Raw genomic sequence first — 27,517 nt, 5'->3', positions numbered from 1 at the left:
TGGAAAAAGTCGGGTCAAACGATACCTTAATCTCCCACAACGGCAATGTAGAAGCAACTGAATTTGGGTGAAAAAATTGAAAAATAGTTAAAAAAAATAAAAATTGGAAAATAGTTTTTTTGAAGGAAAAAATTGGAAAATAGTTAAAAGTTATTAAAAATATAAAAATTATAAAATAATTAAAAAAAATGGTGAGGGGCAAAATGGGAAATGCACCCTAAAAATGATGGCACTAACCACACCCCATCAATAGGAAATTACTAAAATGCCCCTCTTAGGGGCAAAATGGTAAAATCATAGGGACTTGTCTTTATAATAATATAGTAAGTAGATTTAGTGTTTTTTTTCTTCGTGTTTTCGTCGTCTTGATACGATGTTGTTTTATTTGTCATCATTGTGTGACGTTGTTTGTCTTTCCAGGTCTTGTTCAGGTGTTTGTTCAGTTCAGATTGCCAGATCAATTTCAGTTAAATGCAAACTTTGACGTTGGCAACACATTGTGAATTCGGAGACATGGATATTCCCGAGAGTTGAATATAGTCATATTTGTCGGTTTTTGTACTTTTTCATTTTATGTTTTTAACATGCATGTTGTGAGTTTCTTCGCAGATTCATTATTTTTTATTTTTGAAAGTTTAATCTATCAATTTAAATGAATAAACGAATATCGTTTATTATTAATACAATTTTTTTATTCAAATAAAACAAAAGTACAAGTTTAGAATTTAAATTAATATCTGAGTTTTTTTATTGGGTTTCATGAAAAATAAAGATGCTCTTTAGTTTTTTCTATAAGGCCTATTTAATTAAATAGGCCAGGCAAAGGCTTACAAAAATGTCTATTAGGCATATCCGGCCGGTGTATTAAACCTTTTGTATTTATATTATATCTTCCATTATTGATATTGTTGAAGTTTTTTTTTTATAAACTCAAGCCTTCATATGATTGGTTATTTAGTAGCAGATATATAGGTGTGATTAAACCTTCGTAAGATTTCATTGTTTACTAGTAAACATATTCATGTGTTTTAGGTCTTCATAAGTTTTGACCTATTTTGGACTCGGATTTGGTGTTAGAACGCTTTGCAGACGGGAGCTATAAGAGGGGGATGTTATTTGTTTCTTTGGTGAGGAGGTAGGTGTTTTTGTGGTGGTTGTTGTCGGTGATTTTTTTTGGAGACCGCCTCTGTTACTCGGGTCCATATTCATCGATGCTAGCTCTTGTTTGAGTTTTGGGTTGTTCAGGTGTTTAGAGTGCTTTGAGGGTGTGGTGTCTTACATATTGTGTGCTGGATTTTGGCAGGTCGGTTATTTTTGCTTCGAGACCGGGAGTTGGTGTCTAGCTACAATCTTGTTTGGCTGGCTATGGTGTTACCTTGGTGGACTGGGGGTGAGGGGTGCCCTTCTGATTTGGTCCTGAAGTCTGGTGGGCCGATCGATTTTGGTTCGAGATATGGAGTCAATTCTTTGGTTGATATTTGGTTTTGGGCTTTTTTGGTGTTCTCTCGGTGGACCAGAGGTTGAGAGGTGGTGGAAGCTGAATGATCTTTAGAACAGTGGCTCAAATTTGGTGATGAGGACAGAGTGTTTCATTTAGAGGGGTGTTATGTTGGGATGAGTAGTGGCGATGAGTGGTTATGGATATCGTTTAGTGGTCATTTCGTGTAGGAGTCTGTTTTAGGTGGTGATGTTTATTTTGGAGGGTGTTGTCCTCATAGGTGTGGAAGGTAGGGTTTGGCTATGTGTTGAGTGTAGGGGCATCTTTTATGGTGTTTATTTTTGGATGTTCCGCCTATATACGGCACCTTTAGTTTGTATTCTCTGAATTACCGGTCTCTGTTTGTCTTGAGCAGGAATCGGGATTTCAAATAAAATTTGCTGTTAAAAAAAGTATTAATCACACCGCGTTCAAATAAAATCCTACTTATTTTAATTGCTTAACCAATATCTATGAAACACTATTTAGCATTCTCCAACTTTCAATACTGAAGTATGCCAATTCTTTTATTCCAACAAAGATGTCTCTTTGGTTATTGTAGGCACTAGGCAGATATTTCTTGCAAAAGTATACAAAATAGTGGTGTGTGTGAGTACAACATAGGAGAAGATTGGTGTTTCCATCTTATTACCTTATTCCTTATGTTCCACATACTAGCAAAATGAACCACTAAAAAGCCAAAAGAAACTTAAAAAACTTGATGTCGGAAAGAACAATGTAGGACAAGCAAATAACTAAAAATCAATGGACAAACGAAACATACAGTTTGAACTTTGAAACAAGTAGCCAATGTTCATAAAAAAGAGCAAAGAATGCTGGAAATATCTTGTTTTGACTTGCCATCTTCTTTGGCCAATTAACTTCCAGCTAAACCTTCAAAAATAAATACTTCATCCGGTCTCAAATGTAAGAAACAAAAAAATAAAATAATGCATACTGTCGCGTCATTTTTCGGAGATCAAGGCTATTTGATTAGCTTATTGACTCACTTTTATTTCACGACTTTGAAAAAATTTGTTTAAATTGGGGGTCCAGGGGTTGGTTACATAAAGGGAAGGTGTTAGCACCCTTTATGTCCGTAGTACTCTACGGGAACCTTTTAGTTTTATTTAAATAATGTGCTATAACTTGCTTATTTTGAAAAAAGAATTTTAAGTGATTAAAAAAAAAGAGGACCTAATTATCTACATTTTATTGATTTGGAAGGACGAGTGTCCTCTGCCTACGTACCCGTGAGGGATCAAAACCTCGTAGTTCGGGGTTAAAAAAAAAATTGATGTTTGATTGGTTGAGTGTTTTTTAATATTTTTGAAAAAAAGGTTTTACAATGAAAAGCCAAATGGCAAATAAATTTGTTTGTGTTTTTTTAATTTGAAAAGAGACTCAAAGTAGAATTAAATTGATTAATGTTTGATTAAGAAAATAAAATAAAAAAGACGGCACTTGATTTAAGATCAAGGTTTATTTAAAAAAATATTTTTTGTGATTTTGTTATATGCATTTTTTTTGTTGTTTTCAAATAATTGGAATGAAGTTAATCTAACGGAGCATAAAAAATGAAAGCGTAGGTGCCTTATGGCGGCGTTGGACCACCACAAGGACCGCTAACCTAATCTAGAAAGAAAAATAGAGGCATACACACACGCACACACACATGCACCTAAGCTATTACAAAAACCTATTAATACATTCTATGGTCTGCGATGAAAATAAAATAAATTACATTAAGGACTAATTTATACATTCTAAAATATGCGAAACTACAAACTAAATTAAAAATATGAAATGATAGAGACTAAACTAAAAATGCATGGATTATTTACATTCAATCCTAATGTACAAACTAAAGACTATGCAATAAAATAAATGATGGTAATTACAAATGCTAAAAATGCAACATGAAATAATTGAGATGCTGTGAAACAATATACAATGGTAATTAAATGCATAGGAAATGAATAATCTAGAGATAAAAATAAAGATGCATGCAGGGGGGTGCAGAGAGTAGGCATGGGGGTGCAGGGAACAAAAATGCATACTGGGCCTTAAAAGAAGCAGGGGCGCGCATGGGCCTGGAAGGTTTGTCGGGTCAAGTTTGTATAGTACCGGGTCGGTTTCAGGAACCGACCGGTTGGGGGAGCATATATGGGTTGTTAACCCATTTTTCATTCATTTTACAGAGAGTTTCTCTCTCTACCCTCTATCTTCTCCCTCATTCTCTCTTTCGAAACCCTGTTCATCTATCTTCTTCTTCTAACAGATCACTCTCTTCCCTCTCTTAAAGCTGCGTGTTCTCTTTCTCACCTCATGTGTTCTTTTTAAAACCAAAATCCCCAAATACAAACTATCCTTACCCTCGTTATTTCTTTTTAAATCCAAAATCCCCAAGTACAAATCCTTAAGTTCTATGTCTAAAAAGAAACAGAAACTAAACAAATAGAAACGCTACCTTTGATTTTCGGTTCGGACTTGATGTTGCGGTTTGAGGGATGAGCGATTCAACTCCGTTTTGTTTGAGATGGCCGGTTCTGGTGTGTTGTCCCCGCTTGCGTGCCTGTCTGTTCCGTTTGTGAGAACCGGTTTATGAATCGGCCTTGTGTGTGTGCGGTTCGTGACGGCCTGAAAACGGTCTGGATTGAACGTTGTTGATGTTTGCAGCGACTTTGAAGTTGTCCCTTAGCTTCTGTTCGTGTGTCTGAATCCGAGATTGAATGGGGTTTGTTTTCGTCTGGGTTTGGTGACGGTTCGTGATGCGTCGGTTTGGCAGATTGCTACTAGGTTGTTGATGCTTGCGATTGGATTTGTGTTGGGAACGGTCGACTGCGTGCGTTGTGGTTTGTGTGGACTCGTCGGGTTTGAAGGTTATGTGTGTTGGGGTTTGTGGTTACTGATGTCGTGTTGTGTTGAAATTGTGCTTTGGGTTATGATGTCGATTTATCTATGCTGGTTTACGAAAATGGGTTTTATAGGTTGTGGTGTCTGTGACGGTTGTTTGACAGATGCTGTTCCTGTGAGTTTCGAATCGGATTCGAGGGTGTTGGGTTTTGCAATCGTGACTGTTGTGTTGTTCTTGTGAGACGCAGGTTATGATGAGATGTGCGTGTGTGAAAGCTGATGAATTTGTGCGTGATTTGTTTACAGGTTGGGATTGAAATTTCGGCCCCTAACTTGTGTGTTTGCAGGTTCCTTTTATAGTGTGGGATTTTAGGTTAGTGTTTGTTGAAAGATGCAGAGAAAAATGGCTTGGATTGGGATGAGGAAGGAACAAAACGCGGATGAGGATTGAGGCGTGTAACCGTTGTTCCTGACTTGTTGCAAAGGGAGCTTGAAACGGATTGGAATGGCTCGTATGAGGAGCATGACGTGTTTTGAACTTGGACCTTTTGGACTTTTATTGGACAAACATGAATAATAAAAATGGAATAAAAAAGATAAAGACTAACAATAATGATATGATTAAAAGAAAAATAGATAATAAAAATAAAGATTTTTTTAAGAAGCCAAAATTAAAGATTTTTTTAAGAAGCCAAAATTAAAGTCAGTTTAAAAACAAAAATTAAAATAGAAGATGGAAATTAAAATTTAAATTAAAAAAATAAAATAATGAGAGAAAAGGGTCCAACTCAAAACCAAACATGAGGTATTTTAAAATACCTCTCTGCCAAATTTTTCGCTGAAAAAGTCAAAGAGTTAATCAGGTCAAAGGACACGTGTCGGTGTATGAATGTAGGATTCTTAGGTCAAAAATTGGGGTATGACAGATGCCCCTATTTAAGTTTCTTCGTCCGGAGATTTGAAGATGGAATCTTTAATTCGATCGGAGCGAAGAGACTTAAATACAAAGTACACCAATTTTGGACCTAAGATGCTATGAATGCTCGTGAAATGCTCGTATGAATGCAGGAAGACAAAGTTGACTTGACTGAGACGAGAAACAACGACGGGATACCCAAATTTGTTGAAGAATGGGATCCGACTCCGCTAGGGGAATGTAGTTTCACTGGGGAAAAGATTGTCTACTACCGTATCGGTTTGGAACGATTGCTTAATGAAGACAGAACTTTTTAGCGATATCACTTGAACAGCTAAACTGGGGATGACACTGAAGAAAATAAAATGTAATTCCAAACTGAAACATGATGAAAGGTAGACTAAAGCTGTCCGTTGTTTAGGACTTGCCACTTGAAACAAGATAAAGATAGACTCAAGCTGTCCATTGATTAGGACTTGCCACTTGACACAAGATAAAGGTAGAATCAAGCTGTCCGTTGTTTAGGACTGGCCACTTGACACAAGATAAAGGTAGACTCAAGCTGTCCATTGTTTAGGACTGGCCACTTGTAACAAGATAAAAGGTTTGCGAGAATCCACTCGGCTTTTGATAAAAGTTTGCCAGAATCCACTGGGCTTTTGCGAGAATCCACTCGGCTTTTGATAAAAGTTTGCCAGAATCCACTGGGCTTTTGCGAGAATCCACTCGGCTTTTGATAAAAGTTTGCCAGAATACACTGGGCTTTTGCGAGAATCCACTCGGCTTTTGATAAAAGTTTGCCAGAATCCACCGGGCTTTTGCGAGAATCCACTCGGCTTTTGCGAGAATCCACTCGGCTTTTGCGAGAATCCAGTCGGCTTTTGATAAAAGTTTGCCAGAATCCACTGGGCTTTTGCGAGAATCCACTCGGCTTTTGATAAAAGTTTGCCAGAATCCACTGGGCTTTTGCGAGAATCCACTCGGCTTTTGCGAGAATCCACTCGGCTTTTGATAAAAGTTTGCCAGAATACACTGGGCTTTTGCGAGAATCCACTCGGCTTTTGATAAAAGTTTGCCAGAATCCACCGGGCTTTTGCGAGAATCCACTCGGCTTTTGCGAGAATCCACTCGGCTTTTGCGAGAATCCACTCGGCTTTTGATAAAAGTTTGCCAGAATCCACTGGGCTTTTGCGAGAATCCACTCGGCTTTTGATAAAAGTTTGCCAGAATCCACTGGGCTTTTGCGAGAATCCACTCGGCTTTTGCGAGAATCCACTCGGCTTGATAAACATATGCGAGAATCCACTCGGCTTTTGAAAAAAGTTGGCCAGAATCCACTGGGCTTCATAAGAGTTTTGCGAGAATCCACTCGGCTTTTGCGAGAATCCACTCGGCTTTTGATAAAAGTTTGCCAGAATCCACTGGGCTTTGTAAGAGTTCGCCGGAATCCACCGGGCTTATAATGAGTGACATCTCTGGACCAGACACACTGGGGATGACACTTCTGATGGTAAGAAGGTAAATGTCAGATGTTCATGTGTAGAAACTTGCTGCTTGACGCAATGATAAGTAAAGACCGAACTGAAGAGACACGATCGACACAAGATTTTGGTGACTAATGCAATCATGTATGAATTGATGTTGTGTATATGATATGTATGAATGTATGAATAAGCGAAAGTATTTATGTATGATTGTATGAATGTATGATTGTATGAATGTATGGATGTAACTTGTATGACTGTATAAACTGTATATGATAGGTGACTCGATGAAACGAGACAAGACAGATAAGATGGGAAGCGGACCGACATCGCAGTACAAACACTCGGCAAACTTCCTTGGAGATGATGTTATTGTGAACAAATCAAGTCGTTGACGGTGTAAAACCCGGCACAAGGTTGCAATTGATGAATAGCAACCGATGAATCTTGGGGAGAAAGCCCATTGTTTAACCAACAGCCTGTAAGAAGTCGCATTTGTAAATTGACGTAGAGTGTTCTTCCACTGGTATGCTTCAACAGTCATTTTTCATTTTTTTTTGTTTTTTTGAAAAATCCCTAACTTTTGCCTGGACCGCTCTTTCGAGTTTTCAGTCCATCGGGAATATATTCCTTTTTTGTGCCCCTAATTTTTGCCTGGACCGCCCTTTCGGGTTTTCAGTCCACCGGGACGCTCTCTATTGCCTAAGCCGCCTTTTCAGGTTTTCAACTTAGCGAGCTTTTATTTTTGTACTTTTTTTTTGTTTTTTTTTTGACTGTGAAAGCATTTTGCTCGAAGCAGATGTCCTCTTCATTGTGCTTAGCCATGTTTCTCTTCCGGAGTGTAACCGTTCTCCAGGCAGATGTTGATGTTCGCTTCAACTACTCACGAGTTCAAAGAGAGTGTGTTTGTTGTTCACACTTTTCAAAAGATGTAAAAAAAAAAAAAAAGTTTCGTATTTTGAAAATTTTTTGCTTCAAGTATTGTCATCAAAAATAGAAGAAATTTTGCAAATAGAATAAATGAGAGTTCCAAATGAATGGGCACAGGCTCGAATTTGATGAATTGAGTGGTGGCCTACCAATGGCATGGCTCCACGGATCTTTTGAAAAATTTGGAAAATGGTAAATATATGGAAAGATACATTGAACACAATAACCGTTATTCTCCCTAACAACTTTGAATGCCCCTGTTTTGAGTCTTTGATCCGCAGATGCTTCGAATCGGAGGTTCTTTGATAGCAGGTATTCCCCATGCTTCAAATTGGAGGTTCTTTGGATATGCCCCAAGTTTCGAATTGGAGGTTCTTTGACAACGGGTATGCCCCAAGTGGATTATGCCTGACCAGATGCAGTTACTTTGTCTTTTGATCCTTAACTTTTGCATAGATCGCCCTTTTGGGTTTCAATCTATCAGGATAATCATTTTTGTTCATGTCTCTAATTTTTGCCTGGACCGCCCTTTCGGGTTTTCAATCCACCGAGACACTCATTTTTGCCTAAGTCGCTTTTTTAAGATTTGCGACTTACCGAGCTGCTATTTTTTGACAGAGTATTTCTTGACTGCACCAGCATTCTTAGAACGTGTGAGTTTGTCACCATCCATGATTGTAAGAGCCATTGCACACAAATCTTCGTAATTAGGCATCCACTTGCCCCTGGAGTCTGATTGAAAAGTAGTACAAAGTTCCCTTCTTGAAATTCATGGGGCCGAACCTTTTTGTTAGAAGCTTGTTTCAAACCTCTTTTGATATGTTTGCACAACGTCGTCATGTGTTTAAATTCGATCAAGCTTGGACTTTAGCAGAACTCCTATTGACGGGACTTCGACCTTCACGGAAAGCACGACCTCCATGTTGCATATTGGGGAAGGAGGGGGGGCTGCCCCTGTTGAAATGTGTACTGAAGTACGATATTTGAGCGAAGCGAATGGTAGCACGCCGAGCCAGTCTTTGTAATTGAATGTCATCTTCTGGACAATCTCCTTGATATTTTGTTTGCAGCTTCAATGGCTAAGATGCCCCAATATGTGAGAGATCTCGTCGGGAATCTCTTCATTTTCCTTCTTCAGCTTCGGACACAGGGAACTCAAAGTTGGAGGAGAGTACATGGTTAACGTGTTCAACGGGTTTATTAATGCATGATTTGATTATTGATTTTGACAAGTGTAAGTTATGATTATGCAGATATTTGAGAATGATTAAATTTTTTGGTTTTTTGTATTACCATTTTTCCAGAACAAAGCACAAAATAAAAAACAAAGTCGGGATCAAAACGACCTTTTTATTAATGATGAAAATGCTTAAAGCAAAATGCCCTACACCAGTTCACTTTCGTCTCGGGCAGAACGAAAGGGTTTTTTTGAAAAGCAGCACACAACAAACCAACGCATTATTTGAACAGATAAGTAGTAGAAGGAACATCAAAAACGACCCAAATGTGGCTTGCAAGTCCGAATTCAATCTTCGAAGAGCAATATATTGGCTTCAATCAGCTTCTGGACTTCAATCTTCAAAGAGAGACAGTGCTCAATGTCATGGCCGGGTGCTCCTTGATGAAAGGCACATGAGAGGTCGGGTTGATACCCACCGGCAACTCGTTGGGCACTCGAGGAGGTTTTCTAGTTTTGACAAGGTTCTTCATGAGCAAGATAGTAAGCAGCTCCGCATACGTCATTGGGATTGGGTCAAACTGCATCTTTGGAGCCTGTTGTCCAGGCTGTTGTTGATGTTGGCGTTCGTGCCCCTGCTGGAACTGCAGCTTTTTTGACTCGCCCTGGAGCGTCGTGATCTCTCGTCCACACTTCTCCCTCTTAGTTTGCACGAGTGTCGTAGGTGCGAGTTGGCCTTGGGCGAGGACAGTCGGACCACTTTTGAAACAGATTGACCTCTATGGAAAAGAAATTTTGTGAGACTCAGAATTGAGACTATGAAATGCAAAATGATGCATGATGCTTATGCAAAAAATAGACATTTTTTTTTTTATCGAAGGACTTATAAAAGCAAATTTGTAAACATCATAATTGAAAATTTCATTGACTAATTAAAGTACTACAAGATAATTCCCTTTTAACAAAACTGAGCCAAGGGATGGACTCCAAAGTACATCACAAAAAGCTAGAAAATAACATAAAGTGGTGAAACAGGTGGGAAACTCTTGAGCTCTTGTAGTAGACTACTCCTCGAAATCTGGGTCTGCCCCCGCGAAGAAATCCATGCACTCCTTCTTGCTGATAAATTGTGCAAGCGTCGCACTTTGGGCTTGGATCTGAGCATTTTTCTCGATCAATTGTCGCTCTTTGTTAAGGAGCTCATGCTTGAGTTGCAGTATTTCCACATCTTTATCCCCTACTTCAGACATAGCTTCCTCGTACTTCCTTTTCCAAGTGGTACACACACGGTTTAAGTCAGCCATTTTCTCTTGGTACTTTTCTTGGGTACTAAGGGGTAGGGGTAAAGGTATTGTTGGAGTGGTTGAGGACAAGTACCTCGGTATAGAGTAAGGCATCATATACTCAGCAGCTCTATCGATTACCCATTGGGTATAGGTTTCATAAGTGAGGTCTGACTTGTCCCCTAATTGATTGCTGTTTTTCCTGCGGATGGTACGCCAAGCTTTCACGAACTCTCATACCTTTGCTATCGGTGAGGTTAAGATAGAATGTGCCCTCTAGTGCAATGTTGCAAGGCTTTTCTTTCATAGGATACCCGAACTGTCGTCTAGCTAGGATAGGGTTGTAGCTGATTCCCCCATGAATACCGAGGAGAGGCACATTACCGAAGTCCCCACATGAGTCAATGATGGTTCCGGTGTCGTAAGCTGGGTTGTACCAAACTACATCGGCTGGAGCAAGGGACATGATTTTCTCTGAGTATATAGCTTTGTCTTTGGAGAGGTAGAATTGAGGTAGGTGTGAGATGTACCACCTATAGAGTAAAGGTGCACAGCAAAGAATGGTTCCGCCCTCCTTATCGGTTCTATGGTGGATGGAGTGGTAAGTATCAGCAAGGAGAGTAGGGACAGGGTTTTTGGTGAGGAAAATTTGGATGGCATTAGCATCGACAAAACCATTAACGTTGGGGAAAAGCACAAGGCCATATATGAGCAAGGCCAGGATGGACTCGAAAGCAACGGTATTCTTTGATGCAGCAAAAATGTTGGCTTTACTGATTAGGAATTTGGAAGTTAGCCCCTGGATTTTCTCTTTCCCTTTGGTAGTGAGGTTATCAGTTATGTCGGATATCTTGAGGTGAAGGGCTTTTGCAATATCTGATGCCTTAGGGGGCCCCTCGAGACCACTGAAAGGTATTTTGTCAAGTACTGGTAAGCCGACCAAGTAGGAATACTCTTCAAGGGTGGGGACAAGCTGGTAGTCTGGGAAGGTGAAGCAGTGGAGGAGAGGATCATAGAATTGGACCAAAGTCTTGAGGATCCCTTCGTCGAACTTTGTGTTGAGAATCTTGAGCAACTTCCCATGGTGAGACTGAAAACCTGCTGGATTGGTGATGACACCTCCTAAACTCCTCAAGCTTTCCAGATCTTGGCTTTGGAAGCTATACTTCTTAATACTCCTAGTAGTCATATCTACAATGTTTACAAAAAAACTTGTTTAGGTCCTTCGTTATATATATTTTTTTTAATGAGAAAAATAATTTGTTTTATGAATGAATGCATGTATGCATGATTATGCTAACACAAATGGTGAAATTATGGTGAGGTTAAGTCACATGTTGGAGTCAAGGGTAACAACGCCATTAGGTAAGGACTATGGTTTCATTTGTAATTGTAACAAAGGTTCTACCAAGTTCCCAAATTGCAACTACCCTTATGAATATATCGGTATATAGGAATGCTCCTAGTCCAATATCATCCACAAGGAAGTCTAGTTCGAGTGTAGTATCGCGTGACAACTAAAGTCAAGAATGCTCTTGGTTTAGCCACCGCACTACGTCCTAAAAAGGCCAAGATGGGTTAAGGGTTACTAAGGTCCACGGCTTCGACAGACACTCACATTGAAAGTAATAACGTCGACATGAATGCTCATGACAACAAGAGTACTGCCTTCCGCGAGGCCTCCACCGAGTAGGGTTATCACATGTACACATGGTCCAAGAATGCTCTTGGTATGGCACTACGATTATACCCCGTCCTATCTTATATTTCTCTCAAGTCCGGGTTAGGACTTATCTCACCACTCACGTTAAAAGAATGAAGAAAGAAGAGGAATGGAGAACATATATACAAGTATTTCCATCTTTTATTGTTTTGATTTTTTTTAAGCAAGTTATAGCACAAAAATTAAATAAGACCAAGTTAGGCTCAACCCTCTTAGGGGGGTCCCCAGTGAAGTCGCCATTTCTGTCGCGTCATTTTTCGGAGATCAAGGCTATTTGATTAGCTTATTGACTCACTTTTATTTCACGACTTTGAAAAAATTTGTTTAAATTGGGGGTCCGGGGGTTGGTTACATAAAGGGAAGGTGTTAGCACCCTTTATGTCCGTAGTACTCTACGGGAACCTTTTAGTTTTATTTAAATAATGTGCTATAACTTGCTTATTTTGAAAAAAGAATTTTAAGTGATTAAAAAAAAAGGACCTAATTATCTACATTTTATTGATTTGGAAGGACGAGTGTCCTCTGCCTACGTACCCGTGAGGGATCAAAACCTCGTAGTTCGGGGTTAAAAAAAAAATTGATGTTTGATTGGTTGAGTGTTTTTTAATATTTTTGAAAAAAAGGTTTTACAATGAAAAGCCAAATGGCAAATAAATTTGTTTGTGTTTTTTTAATTTGAAAAGAGACTCAAAGTAGAATTAAATTGATTAATGTTTGATTAAGAAAATAAAATAAAAAAGACGGCACTTGATTTAAGATCAAGGTTTATTTAAAAAAATATTTTTTGTGATTTTGTTATATGCATTTTTTTTGTTGTTTTCAAATAATTGGAATGAAGTTAATCTAACGGAGCATAAAAAATGAAAGCGTAGGTGCCTTATGGCGGCGTTGGACCACCACAAGGACCGCTAACTTAATCTAGAAAGAAAAATAGAGGCATACACACACGCACACACACATGCACCTAAGCTATTACAAAAACCTATTAATACATTCTATGGTCTGCGATGAAAATAAAATAAATTACATTAAGGACTAATTTATACATTCTAAAATATGCGAAACTACAAACTAAATTAAAAATATGAAATGATAGAGACTAAACTAAAAATGCATGGATTATTTACATTCAATCCTAATTTACAAACTAAAGACTATGCAATAAAATAAATGATGGTAATTACAAATGCTAAAAATGCAACATGAAATAATTGAGATGCTGTGAAACAATATACAATGGTAATTAAATGCATAGGAAATGAATAATCTAGAGATAAAAATAAAGATGCATGCAGGGGGGTGCAGAGAGTAGGCATGGGGGTGCAGGGAACAAAAATGCATACTGGGCCTTAAAAGAAGCAGGGGCGCGCATGGGCCTGGAAGGTTTGTCGGGTCAAGTTTGTATAGTACCGGGTCGGTTTCAGGAACCGACCGGTTGGGGGAGCATATATGGGTTGTTAACCCATTTTTCATTCATTTTACAGAGAGTTTCTCTCTCTACCCTCTATCTTCTCCCTCATTCTCTCTTTCGAAACCCTGTTCATCTATCTTCTTCTTCTAACAGATCACTCTCTTCCCTCTCTTAAAGCTGCGTGTTCTCTTTCTCACCTCATGTGTTCTTTTTAAAACCAAAATCCCCAAATACAAACTCTCCTTACCCTCGTTATTTCTTTTTAAATCCAAAATCCCCAAGTACAAATCCTTAAGTTCTATGTCTAAAAAGAAACAGAAACTAAACAAATAGAAACGCTACCTTTGATTTTCGGTTCGGACTTGATGTTGCGGTTTGAGGGATGAGCGATTCAACTCCGTTTTGTTTGAGATGGCCGGTTCTGGTGTGTTGTCCCCGCTTGCGTGCCTGTCTGTTCCGTTTGTGAGAACCGGTTTATGAATCGGCCTTGTGTGTGTGCGGTTCGTGACGGCCTGAAAACGGTCTGGATTGAACGTTGTTGATGTTTGCAGCGACTTTGAAGTTGTCCCTTAGCTTCTGTTCGTGTGTCTGAATCCGAGATTGAATGGGGTTTGTTTTCGTCTGGGTTTGGTGACGGTTCGTGATGCGTCGGTTCGGCAGATTGCTACTAGGTTGTTGATGCTTGCGATTGGATTTGTGTTGGGAACGGTCGACTGCGTGCGTTGTGGTTTGTGTGGACTCGTCGGGTTTGAAGGTTATGTGTGTTGGGGTTTGTGGTTACTGATGTCGTGTTGAAATTGTGCTTTGGGTTATGATGTCGATTTATCTATGCTGGTTTACGAAAATGGGTTTTATAGGTTGCGGTGTCTGTGACGGTTGTTTGACAGATGCTGTTCCTGTGAGTTTCGAATCAGATTCGAGGGTGTTGGGTTTTGCAATCGTGACTGTTGTGTTGTTCTTGTGAGACGCAGGTTATGATGAGATGTGCGTGTGTGAAAGCTGATGAATTTGTGCGTGATTTGTTTACAGGTTGGGATTGAAATTTCGGCCCCTAACTTGTGTGTTTGCAGGTTCCTTTTATAGTGTGGGATTTTAGGTTAGTGTTTGTTGAAAGATGCAGAGAAAAATGGCTTGGATTGGGATGAGGAAGGAACAAAACGCGGATGAGGATTGAGGCGTGTAACCGTTGTTCCTGACTTGTTGCAAAGGGAGCTTGAAACGGATTGGAATGGCTCGTATGAGGAGCATGACGTGTTTTGAACTTGGACCTTTTGGACTTTTATTGGACAAACATGAATAATAAAAATGGAATAAAAAAGATAAAGACTAACAATAATGATATGATTAAAAGAGAAATAGATAATAAAAATAAAGATTTTTTTAAGAAGCCAAAATTAAAGTCAGTTTAAAAACAAAAATTAAAATAGAAGATGGAAATTAAAATTTAAATTAAAAAAATAAAATAATGAGAGAAAAGGGTCCAACTCAAAACCAAACATGAGGTATTTTAAAATACCTCTCTGCCAAATTTTTCGCTGAAAAAGTCAAAGAGTTAATCAGGTCAAAGGACACGTGTCGGTGTATGAATGTAGGATTCTTAGGTCAAAAATTGGGGTATGATACATACATACTAAGAAAGTGGATTGACCACATTTAAGTCATTATAAAAAGTGATATTTTTTCAAATTTACCATTGTCTTGGAGTAGTAAAGACATCAATGATGAAGTGGTTTTAATGAGGGTAAACCTGAAATTGTGGCATTTAATAGGTTCATTTTACTATACTTTTTCTTATATTTGAGACCACCAATTTTATTTTTTTGTTTCTTACTTTTGAGACCGGAGAGAGTATGTCAATATATGATGTATATAAACATTGTTTTGCTGAAACTACACAACTTCAATCAAGAATATTTTTAGTAACAGTATTATTCTTCCATCAAATTTTGAGTCAATTTCAACATTTCTCAACCTTGACTCTAAATTTGTTATATGTCAATTTAACCATCAATCACCTTGCTGCTCTCTCCATGCTTCATCTTCCCTTGCTTTCACAAGCTTCCACCCTTTGCCTCTTCAACCCTCCTAATGCCTTCCACCCTCTTGAAGATTATCCTTGCATCCAACTACACTAAAATTTTTAGGTAGTTCCATAAGTCTACACCATAAACCTTTTCAACTCTTCGGAGTGATCATATCCGTCCTCCTGAAGATTCACTTGCCTCCAATTACCTTTTGTCTTTTCCGGTAATCCCACAAGTCATGCCATAAATTCTTCAAACCCCGAAATGCATTTCGTCCTCTTGTAGAATTCCCTTACTCACAACTAGAACATAACACCCAAAGTCTCCATAGTTTTACCATTCTCGGTGTCATCAACTCTACCTCAAGCCGAGCTTTCTCTACCTCAACTAGAAAATGCGTACATCCACTATGACTTTCACCATGCAACTCCACCTCAACGGTTGATCACGAATATTCTTACCTCCGCCTCTCCAAACTGTATTCTTTTCACCGCCTCTACAGGCTGGTGTTGAGTGTTTAACGTCTCTCCAGACGGATACCGATCTACAAGGCATCATTACCAAGGTTCGAAACATCACCTTTACCGTTCAACCTTTCTCACACTTTTGTTGTATTAACATCGCTTGCATCTTTACCTTCCATAACCCAAAATCATTATCTCGGTAAACTTCTCAATATCCCACTTCAAACCAATGGTACTTGATTATCAATTTGATCCTTGTGCCCCACAGTGGGCGCCAATTGTTGTGAATTCGTTAAAAAATCAAACCAATAGTATTTGATGTGCAGCTCTCTGTTCCACTATAATGATGAGTAATTTTACAAAGACATATAAAAAGGGTTATAAGAATCAGTCTTCAAACCCAATTCTACCCAAAGTTCCAAATATCTTCCTGTGACCAAGAGACTCAATCCTAATAGTGTATCCAAGGTGAATCAATGGTGATTCAATCCCAACCCTAGTGTTTGTTGACACGAGAAAACTCTCCAAACCCTAATTTTGTTGTTGGCTTCTAATCCTTGTTTTTCTACTCTCTCATATTTCATCTAATACAAGATCTGTATTTATAGAGAAATATAACTCATAAATTTAAAACGGATATCATGCTGAAGGTTTGTTTTTTTTCCCTCCTTCAGCACAAAATATATTTGCATCAAATATTCCCTTTTAAAAATATATATTTGCATCAAATCTTTCTTCATACGGTACAAAAATATATTTACTATCCATAAATATATTTTCAGCAACAATCTTCGAAGCACAAATTATATTTGAAACAAATCAAGAATTAATATTTTTAGCAACAATATTCTTTATCCATCAAATTTTGAATCAGTTTCAACATACTTAAGTATTACAAGGGAATTATAGTTAATGCAAGGATCAATCTTTCTTAGATAATTGAACTTCATGAAGCATATGTCTTTAATTATTTTATATTTATATTTATACGTGTGTGCTTGTGCGCAAACGTTTATATGTAAATACATTGGATTGGATTTCTAATAAAATTTAATTTGGAAATTTGTTAATTGTACTATTTGCTTAATTAAAGAAGAAGGAGGACTGGGGTTTAGGACGATAAGGGAGTTTAATCTGACATTATCGGAAAATTAATTTTGGAGGTTGTAGGTGGATAGGGGTAGTGTGTATATGTTTGAGTCGCGCATTATGTTGAGGAGGGGGCATGTTTGTGATGGTGGAAGACTAGGCTCGGTTTGGTGGAAAGATTTGATGAGACTAAGTGCACTTGGTTTGACGATAGTTTGAGTAGGGTGGTAGGCAATGGATCGTCTACATTAGTTTGGTAGGGTCCATGGCTGGATTGGGTACCCTTATGTGACATTTAGGAATATTTTTTAGGGAAATGTTAACGAATGCCCTTAGGGCACTTGATAAGAAATTTAAAATGGAATGTCTTGAAATTTGTGTATTCAACACATTAAAACATCAAAAAATAACTTTTTCTACATAAAAGTTATCAATTGTTTCTATTTTTTGAATCCTTAACAAATGCCCTTATGGAACTTGTTAGCAAGACCCTATTTTTTATCTAGATGAAAATAAGTTATCATCTGTTGCTGAGATGAGCACTCTAGGTTGGGGTATGGAGGGGGAGACATCGAAATGGAGACGACGATTGTTGGCTTCAGAGGAATATCAAATGAGGGAGTGGAGTGAGCTGTTAATTTCTATTGTTTTGCATGAAGACAACATGTGGTTATGACACTTAGATCCAACAAAAGGTTGCACGATCAGGTCAGTGGAATTTATCAATTGTTATTATCAAGGGAGCCTAGTGGAGGGTATGATTTTACCAACATTATTTGGAACAAGACAATCCCTTTGAAAGTCACTATTTTTTCTTGGCGGCTTCTGAGTAGTAGAATTTCTATCAAAGCACCTCTCTGAATCTACGATCCATCCTTAATTTCTTGCATCCTGAAAAACAGTTATGTAGAAACTACTATTCTCAATATCTAGTGAACACATGTGTTATAAAAAGAGCTGTTGCAGTGAATGATCTTCAGAAGTCAGAGAACAAATGATGAGAAATAAAATAGTATTAGTAACGTATACTATATTTTGGAATTTGAACTAGATCCAATAAAATATTATTGGTAAGGTATACTATATTGCTCAAAGCTTTTAAGGATCAAGGGTCAATGTGGATAAACAACTTAATTTAGTACTTATAGCATAAACGTTTATCATATAAGTGCTTATGCATAAGCATGAGTTATAATTGCTTATGCATAAACTATGAGTACAACATAGAAAAAGACTATTGTTTCAATCTTATTATGTTATTCCTTATGTTCCACATACTACCAAAATGAACCACTTAAAAAGCCAACAGAAACATAAAAAATTGATGTAGGAAAGAACCATGTAGGACAATTAAATAACTAAAAATCAATGGGAAGACGAAATATACAGTTTGAAACAAGTAGCCAATGTTCATAAAAAAGAGCAAAGAGTGCTGAAAATATCTTCTTCTTGACAAAGTCTAGAAGGAAAATGATCCTTTAACTTATTTTGACTTCCCATCTTCTTTGGGAAACCTGCAAAAATAAATAAATGTGAATATATGATGTATCTAAACATTGTTTTGCTGAAACTACACAACTTCAATCAAATATTGCACCATTAGTCAATATTCAAATAAACAGTAATTGCAAACAAGTAAATGTGTCAGTAACATATACGATTTGAGTTCAGTGCAACCAATTCTCTACAACAAATTTAATTCATAAGAATAAAAAGAACCCTAAGAAGCCACTAGTCTTATGTCTATTCGTAAATGACAGTTTTTCTAAGAAATATGCATCCAAACTCTAGGACTTCTCCCAATATAATTCTTTTCATATGCTTGAATTCGAGATCGAACCTAAGATCTCGTGTTTGTAAGCCCCTTTCACTCACTCACAAGTCAAATAATGGCTGTTGAGATCTCTAGTGCATGATATCGCAGCTGCAATCGCAATTTGATTGCGACTTTAACTCCATTATAAAATGAACATTCCATGTGAAAAGGATTTAATTTTTCTATCCATGTCAAATAAACGTGTACGTGTGCTAGAAATTACGGTGAGTTTGGAAGAATCACGATAGACCATTGGAATTTTGGCCAAGACTACACATTGTAGCTTCAACAAAATTATGGCGCCACCATGATATTTGCTAATCTCACCGGCAATCCAAACATGTATTGTTAGCTTATCATCGATGAGACAATAAGAACCAATCATCAAGTATATCAAAATGTAAATGAAGGAAATATAAAAGGTCAAACAAATAGTTTGTACTATATACACAAACCGATCAACAACTAGACAAAATGTAAATAAAGAGAATTATAAAAGATCAAACAAATAGTGTCAATAACAAAATGAATAGTTCAATAAGAAAATACAATGAATTATCCCCCCAAAAATACACAATGAATAGAAAATGAGTGAGCAATAAACATGAATGTATGCAAAGCTGTCATATAAGTTTTTATCCTAGCTTTCAAGGAATGCTTCCTGCAACAGTATTTTTTACTCATATACCACTCTGCAAAGTTGAGTAGATAAAATCACATGTAGATATGTTACATTTCAACAACAAAAATTATCTTCTCTTTGTTACCTTTATTCATTGAATAAAGTGCTAAGACTTAAAAGTTGTGACTGCAGCATTATTTAGGATCATGAGATCATTTAATTTTGATGTTTCTTCTGATTTAAAGTCTTATTAATTCATGTGTAGCTTATCAATTAGTTTTTGTTTTTCCTGGTTTGAAACATAGAAATGGCAAGGGCCAAAGTTAATAGAGTCCAATGAAATTAGAGAATATAATCTTCCTTTTGCCTGAAAATCCATAAATTCATCAGATTAATTTACCATATCATTAAAAAGAATTTCAAGCAGTGAGACATGCATAACTAAAAGTGAATCATACAAACAAAGCTTTCAACATTTCCTGTAAGCATATTACAAATGCAGTCAAGCACATATTAACCTACAAATGCAGCCACCTAAGATTTGATAATACAACATTACTATAAATATCAAGAAAATGGAAAAGGAGAGTATTTCAAAACCTCATTCTTTGTGATTTTTTTGCCATCTTGTTAAATTTGATCATGGTCCACCAGGGAGTGAAAGCAGAGACTCTGTATACATGGCCACTTCCAATGCATTTGGATTCATTTCGAGATACTCTAACAGCTGTCCTTTATTATTATACTTCACCAATCCACGACCAATATTACTAGTTCCAATAATATCACCACTTTTTGTAGAGTATATAGGGGAAAAGTAAAGCCCAGCATCAATAGGAATTACAAGAGACTTAGTCCAAGACGAATTTTGTTTGTATTCCTTCATCACCCATATTTCAACTGTCCGACAATATTTATGAAACTTCCTACTCCATAGACTAAGAAATTCTCCAAATACCCACAAACCATAATACACAGGATCATGGTTAAAATCATCCGGAAGAGGTATCTCTAACAGTTTCCTTTCCGTTAAATCAAAGACAACAATAACTTCCACTCGTATATTATAATAACGAGAAGCAAACCAATGAATAGCCCCATTAAACAATGATCCTGCTTTGCGATAAGCCGTGGCATTCAAATAAGTGATGTGAGGACCTTCAATTTCATTCCACTTATTATCTCTCAAAGAGAAAAACTCCAACCGTGATGAAGTTTTGTCTAAGGTTGGACGAGAGGACAATAAAACCACCAAGTAATCATCTCTTAACCGGTCATAACCAAAACCATATAGATGATAATGATAGTATGCTCGTAATTTCAAAGCAAAAGGAGACAAAGATATTTCTTTGTGAAACCTAGAGGATGGATTCCATACGCATAGGTTTGTTGAACAGTGCAAAATTATAAACCCTCAGCATGAACCTTTTATTTCATAAAAAAAATCACGTCGGGGAAGGAGAAAAGTATGGTCCAGTGAAACACAATCATGTTCCGTGGATGTTTCAAAATCTATAGAGCGAATTCCAACAGGAGTTGGAGTTCTTGATATTAACACAATTCTTGCTGCGGAAACATCAACATGCGAATTTGCAAAGTGAGGATCAGAGATAAGAGAAAACCATGACTTACAAACGCATTTGAAACATAAAAGAGACTTCACCGGCAACCTCAGCAGGATTTGAATGAGTAATTCAGCTGGAAGATAGAACGTTGCATTCATCTTCGCCATGTAAGTGTTTTTCTCCTCTTCCACGTTCTTGAATATGTTGCACGTAACCCTGGGGATTCCACGTGATGAAATATATAGGTGAATAAATAAGTATTTATTATTTTTTTTGAAGGAGAATAATTTTTTTTTTTATGGGTAAGTAATAAATTTATCTAGGCTAAATTACACTAGAATCCTTTGAGTTATTTAAGACCCGTTTGTTACGGATTAAAATAAAAGAGATTTTGAAATAAAATAATTTAGAGATTTTATTTTAGGGATTTTATGAAAAATCAGAATCTATTTTGCGTTTGTTTACCGTAATAAAAATCATTTTTTTAAACAAATAATCTAGTTTGTTTGGATACAACTATATAAAAGGGATTTTTTGTTACAAAATTAGCTCAATCTTCTAAACAATATTTTCTCTCTCCTCTAAAAAAAATCTATTTTTTGAGAAGCTGCTCTTAACAACTTCTCATTTGAAGCAGATGCAAAACTCTTAAAAGTGATTATTTTTTTAAAATAAGTGATTTTTTTCTTAAAAAAGCTATAACAAACGGGCTCTTTGAGAAAAATCAGAATCTATTTTGCGTTTGTTTACCGTAACAAAAATCACTTTTTTTAAACAAATAATCTAGTTTGTTTGGATACAACTATATAAAAGAGATTTTTTGTTACAAAATTAGTTCAATCTTTTAAATCGTATTTTCTCTCTCCTCTAAAAAAATCTATTTTTTGAGAAGCTGCTCTTAGAGCCCGTTTGTTATAGTTTTTTTAAGGAAAAAAAATCATTTTTTTTAAACAAATAATCACTTTTAAGAGTTTTACATCCGTTTGTTACAAATTTTTAAAAAAATCAGAATCCAAAAAAAAATCTAAAAACAGGCTGTAAAAAAAACTATAAGAAACAAGCTCTTAATTGTAACAAATTTATTTTTAAGTTTTTTTTTGTACCACATAAGTCCTTTTAGTTTTTAAATATTGTTGGTGTTCTGTAAAAAAAAAAATTACTGATTGGCAAATCGATTTTAAGAAAACTTTTTTATTTTTTTGATAAATGTAAAGAACTACTTTTAAGAGAAAAAAAATAATACAGGAAATAACATATTTGATAATTATTAAAGAATCACACATTGAATGAGAGATGGTCTGAACGAGGGTTTATAAGTAAAGAAAATTTTCACGGGTTGTGTTAGGTTCAAACAAAAATTTCACCAACCAAGTGTTAGTTTGGTTTCTAAATGCACATATTCAAGATCGATCAAGAAATTAAGTAGGAAGACCGCAAGGTCTTACCTGGGTTACGAAAATTAAGCAAGACAATCACGGGGGTTCTGCTTGGGTTCCCTGCTTTGGGGAAATACAGTTTCTTCTTCTACGGTCTTAAGGGCGTTTCTCCAATTTTGAGTTTCACCCTTGTTGATTCTTGTGAGAGTTTGGTTTTCGAATCGTTTGGTCTATTCTAACTGGATTCTGTGGTTTATTCCATTATGATTGTGTTTGTTTGTTTGGGGTATGATGAGGGTGAATAGTAATGGTGGTAACATCAATCACTTTCTGAAAATATGACTATGATCAGCTAGAACTGGCGAGGCAAGGGAAACCTGAGCATAGATCCAACACTTAAATTTCTCGTCCGTAATTATAATTTGGATGATATTTTTCTTTCAGAGATATTAGTCGCTCTAAATAAAATAGAGGAATTTCATTATTCAGACGAGGTAGAGGCGATGTCATCGCTTTGTTATGGCGGAAATACTTTAACTTTACCATTTTGAATTATTATCCCAATCATATAAGCGCACCAATTGAAGATTGTCGAAGAGTTTATGGGAAATTTATAGGTTATTATGGGTTTCCAGAAAGTGGTAGGAGACTAGATTCGTGGAACTTAATCACCAATCTTGCGCGCCAGACTAACCTCCCATAGTGCATAATTGGGGATTTTTGTGATATCAGGTATGTACATAAGAAATAAGGTCGACCAGAGAGGGTAAATTGGTTAATCTGTACAACACTCCGGTTTAATAGATGTTCACGTGCATTGACATCCTTTCATTTGGTTCAATATTTTAGATACCCCCTATGAAGTAGAAGAACAACTCACACTACTAAAAAAACGCGAATTAGAGACGGATTTTAGGGAGGGACAAAATTCCCTAACTAATTGTGACGGAATTAGGGACGGATTTTAGTATTAAATACAAATATTTAATTGCCAATTATTAGTGAGGGAATGGTTTAAACATCCCTCACAAAATATCCCTCACAAAACATCCGTCACTAAATCCCTTGCAAAATTGATGAGTTAAATGTTTGTTAAGGAATTTGTCATGGAACTGAGCCCTCTCTAACGATTCCCTCACTAAAATCGTCACTTATGTCAATTATATAGTTGGTGAGGCAATTAATCCCTCACAAACAATTAATGAGAAAAGTGAATTATTCCCCCCAATTGTTTCACGTTTTGGCTTTCCCTCTCTTATACTAAAATATTCCCCCTCTTTTTTTTTCACAAACCCTAAAATAACATTTTTCCCCAAAATTTGGCTCCAAGTTTTGAACCCAAAATTAGAATGTTCTCTCAAATTCATTGAACCCACAAAGATGAAATCAGTACCAAAATCACTTAATACTCCCTCTCGTTCCAAAATTTTCCCCCAAATTCATTGAATCTTCACTTAATCTCAGAATCCTTCCTTCGTTTGTTCTCCCAGAATCGTAATCCTTCCCAGAATCGTAATCTTCACCAAAAATCTCTCAAATCTTCACTTAATCTCGCTGAATCTCTCCGAATCTCACCGAATCTCTCAGAATTTCTTTCTCTGAAATCTTTCCTTCTCATCGATGAACTCACACTCATGGTAACATCTCTCTCTCTCTCTCTCTCTCTCTCTCTCTCTCTCTCTCTCTCTCTCTCTATCAATCAAAGAATTTAATTTATTTTTTTATTTTTTATATTTTATTGCAATTTGTTTTGGGTTTTGTGGTGTAACAGTGAACTCACTCTCCTTTCTGAATCCAAAAGTGAATCAGTGAACTTGCTCACACACATTCTCTGAAACAGGTGAATCCAAACCCTTACCTATGTTTGTTATTAATTTTGATTTTTAATTTTGTATTTTGAATGATTGTTGTTGAAGACTGAGATTATTTAACTTTTGATTTTGTTGAAAATTGGTAGTATAAGACTTGTTTTTCAATGAATTCGTGTTGGACTTTCTGTTTTTCAGCTATCCTTCAGTTCCTAGGCTTGTGCTAGAATTGGTTTTGTAAGCTGTTAGGTTACAATTTAAAAAAATAACGGTTTTGCAGCTAAACTGCTACTTCAATTTTACATGGTATATATTGCAAGGTTAGAACATTAAAAAAGGATGATATTGTAAAACAAATGCAAACAGAAATGAAAAAAATTGTAAACAAAGTTAGTTACCAAGATTTTCAATCAATCGAGTTTTGGCTAGAAGAATTTACATTGATGAAATATGTGTCCTTAAACTACCACACAATAGAAAGTTTTAAATAATTTTTAGAAATGTTAACTTAACTACATCATATATGGTTTTAAATAATTTTCCTAGGCTGCACTATGGTTTTTTTTTGAAACAGCACGTATATTAATTGTCTTGCACAAGAAGTACGACAGGCTGAGAATGATACAAAAGAGAAGGCATGGCATAACTTCACTACTCAACCGTAGGAAGTTAGTGCACATCCTGAAGGCCAAAAACAAAGGCTGAGATGCCACAACAGTACAACAGCAAACCAAAAACAACACCTAAACCAAACTGATAACAGCCAAACAAACACGAAACAGCCGGCCAGAACCTCTCAGCAACCAAAACTGTCACGCCACAGCCTGCACACAGACTCCTAGTGCTAACAACCTATGTCAAGTTATTGAAGTATTATTAAATGAATAACCAAAAAATATATTAATACATGAACGGTCTTAAAATATAATTTCAGGTGTCTAAAACAATTATTAACATATGTACATGAAGTAAACATGTCATCAGAAATTGAAAGAGGATAAGTGATAATCACAGATTCAGCCCAACGTATAACCTTTATCGCCAGTCAGTTTTGTGTCTCAACCATTATAATTTGGAAATTATATTTAAATGCCAAACAAGGCGGTTGAACGCAACTGAGTTTGAATGGATCAAACTCAATCCACTGAAGAACCTTCACCAAAGGAAATCAGCCAATTTTACCTGCTACTGTCCAGAGTTTCCCAAAAGTCGCTCAACCGCTGCATGATCATTCCCTGATGTAGCAATAAGAGTCGGCTGCACTATGGTTGTATGACAGTTAGCAGGTTTTTTTGAGTTTGTTTAGCTTTCCCTGATTTGTATTGTTGCGTTTTGATGTTGGTGAATGTTGTGTCTTTATGGTTACTGTTACGTGTCTTGTTGGAGTTTTGCCTCTGCTAGTATGTTGGTGAATTTAACTTTTTGTTTTGTTCATATAATACTTTAAAAAACATAAAGTTAAATTCAAGCTCTGTCAAGTTATTATATGAACATGACCGACAGTCCAATATATTGTCTATTTGTGATAGATTAAACCCATTTTCAGTTATAAATAATAATGTGATCCAAATGTTCTTCATATTTCACCAAAAATTATAACAAGACATGTAGGCTTGTAGCAAAAAAATATATAGATGTAAGCAGGTCTAGTAAATGAAAATTGAGTAGGTTTTGCTTCCTGCTTGTTTACATGCTCTGTTGCAGTCCTATTTTATTCATTTATTGGTTTTCCCATAATACATTTGTATTGCATAAGCTAATGGACATTATAGAGCATGTAAACAAGTGAGGGTGTTTGGGACTGTTGTAACAGTGCTGCTGTTGTGGCTGTTTTGGTACTGTCTTTTCTTGAATTAGACAGCTTGGTGCCTGTAGAAACTGTTAATGGGGTGCTGTTTTGATTGCCTGGGCATTAGGGGCTGTTTTTACTTTATGCAGCTAGCGTTTTTGTGCTGCTATTTTTTCTGTTTGCTCCTGCCCTGTATGCTTATGCGTTGGGGTGTATTTTGTTTGTTTTTCGTACCGACTCTTGTCTTGAGAGTTTTGGTGCCTATTAATAATATTGGCTTTTCAACAAAAAAAAAAGTACTTTCTAGTTGTGTGCAGGGATGTCTTTTTAGCATTACCTCCCAACTAGTTATGTGACGGATCTTCACTTTCAAACATAATGTTTAGCAAGATAGCCAGCTGACATATCATATATTGCACCGTCAAATCGAAATTAATATGTATGCCTATCTCTCTTATTTGCACTGTGCATACTTCATGCATTTGAGTGGAGCTAATACTGATGTTGCATTAGTTCTTTCTTGTGACACTCAACCAAGCTTAGTAGTTACTTCTTCAAAAGTTGTTAGGTATATTATACAGGTTTTAAAAAAAGAAGAAAAGTTGAATTTGGACTAAACTTTGTGTTGGTATATTATACAGGTAACTTTATAAGATTAACTAATGTCTCTCTGTAATTAAATACTAGCAAAAGGATGGTAGTTAATATTAAAGGTACCTCTCTATATGAGCCTTAATAGTATTTACCTGTTTAGCTGCCGCAGCTGCAAAATGTGCTGCTGTTGTCGTTGTTTTTTTGTTGCGTGATCAGCGCCTGGTGTTTTTTGTTGTGTTTGATATAATTTTTTGAAGAAATTAAAAGTTTTTTTACCTACTGTAGTAATAATGCAAAATGAGCCTACTGGTAGTATAATGTTCCACTTATATACTTCATAATCTTCTACTTTTTCAGGTAAACAAATGCTTCTTCTAGATGTTTTTAAAAATAATTTGGTGTTGTTTACATGCTCTGTTGATGTGCTATTCCATGTTGTTTACATGCTCTGTTGTTGTGTTTGGAACAAGATTTGGTGTTGTTTACATGTTTTTAATGTTATATTTGATTATTAATAATTTGGTGATGTTTACATGTTTTTAATGTTATATTTGATTATTAATTTGGATTTTGATTGAATGGATGTTTTCTCACTCGCAGTTCTTGAACCATTCGTTTTAAATAATACACCACCAATGGAAGTACCTGAAAATAGAAAGTGGATGTATAACAGAGTTGATTGTTACAAGAACATTACTGCAGAATTTAATACTGGAGTTCTGGAGTTTATTAAGTTTGCTTTGGAACAAGATAAAGATAACATTGGAGGAGGGGATATCAGATGCCCATGTAATACATGCAAGTGTTTGAAACATGAAAGTCCAGCAACTGTGAGGGCACATCTATGTTTGAAGGGATTCATGAGTAATTATTATCATTGGACGAACCATGGTGAGGAAATTCCCCCGATTCCGCAAGTGGCTGTTAATCACTCTTATTATGCAAGTAGAGATCAAAGGGAAATGTTTGACAATTATGAGCAATTAGTAATGGATGCCGCGGGACCAGACATTGGCAACTATCTGGATCAACAAGGTGAAGACGAAGGAGACCTAATGGAAGAATCTTGATGTAAGGTTTTTCCTACACGTCATATAACTATGTACACGTGAG

The 27,517-nt window shown here is 36.5% G+C and overlaps 2 pseudogenes across 1 annotated transcript; both read right to left on the bottom strand.

Annotated features, from left to right (window-relative positions):
• Positions 1-9,736: 9,736 nt before the first annotated feature.
• On the bottom strand, positions 9,737-11,328 carry LOC146897906 (uncharacterized; annotated as a pseudogene). The gene has a single exon (XR_015022911.1). The product of XR_015022911.1 is annotated as an uncharacterized LOC146897906 (transcript).
• Positions 11,329-19,877: 8,549 nt separating this feature from the next.
• On the bottom strand, positions 19,878-21,034 carry LOC146897905 (F-box/kelch-repeat protein At3g23880-like; annotated as a pseudogene).
• Positions 21,035-27,517: the final 6,483 nt, after the last annotated feature.

The sequence above is a fragment of the Medicago sativa genome, chromosome 8 (assembly GCF_051527215.1).
Source record: "Medicago sativa cultivar Bolivia chromosome 8, Bolivia_mono, whole genome shotgun sequence".
NCBI lineage: Eukaryota > Viridiplantae > Streptophyta > Magnoliopsida > Fabales > Fabaceae > Medicago > Medicago sativa.
This window is presented reverse-complemented; position numbering and strand designations above follow the sequence as displayed.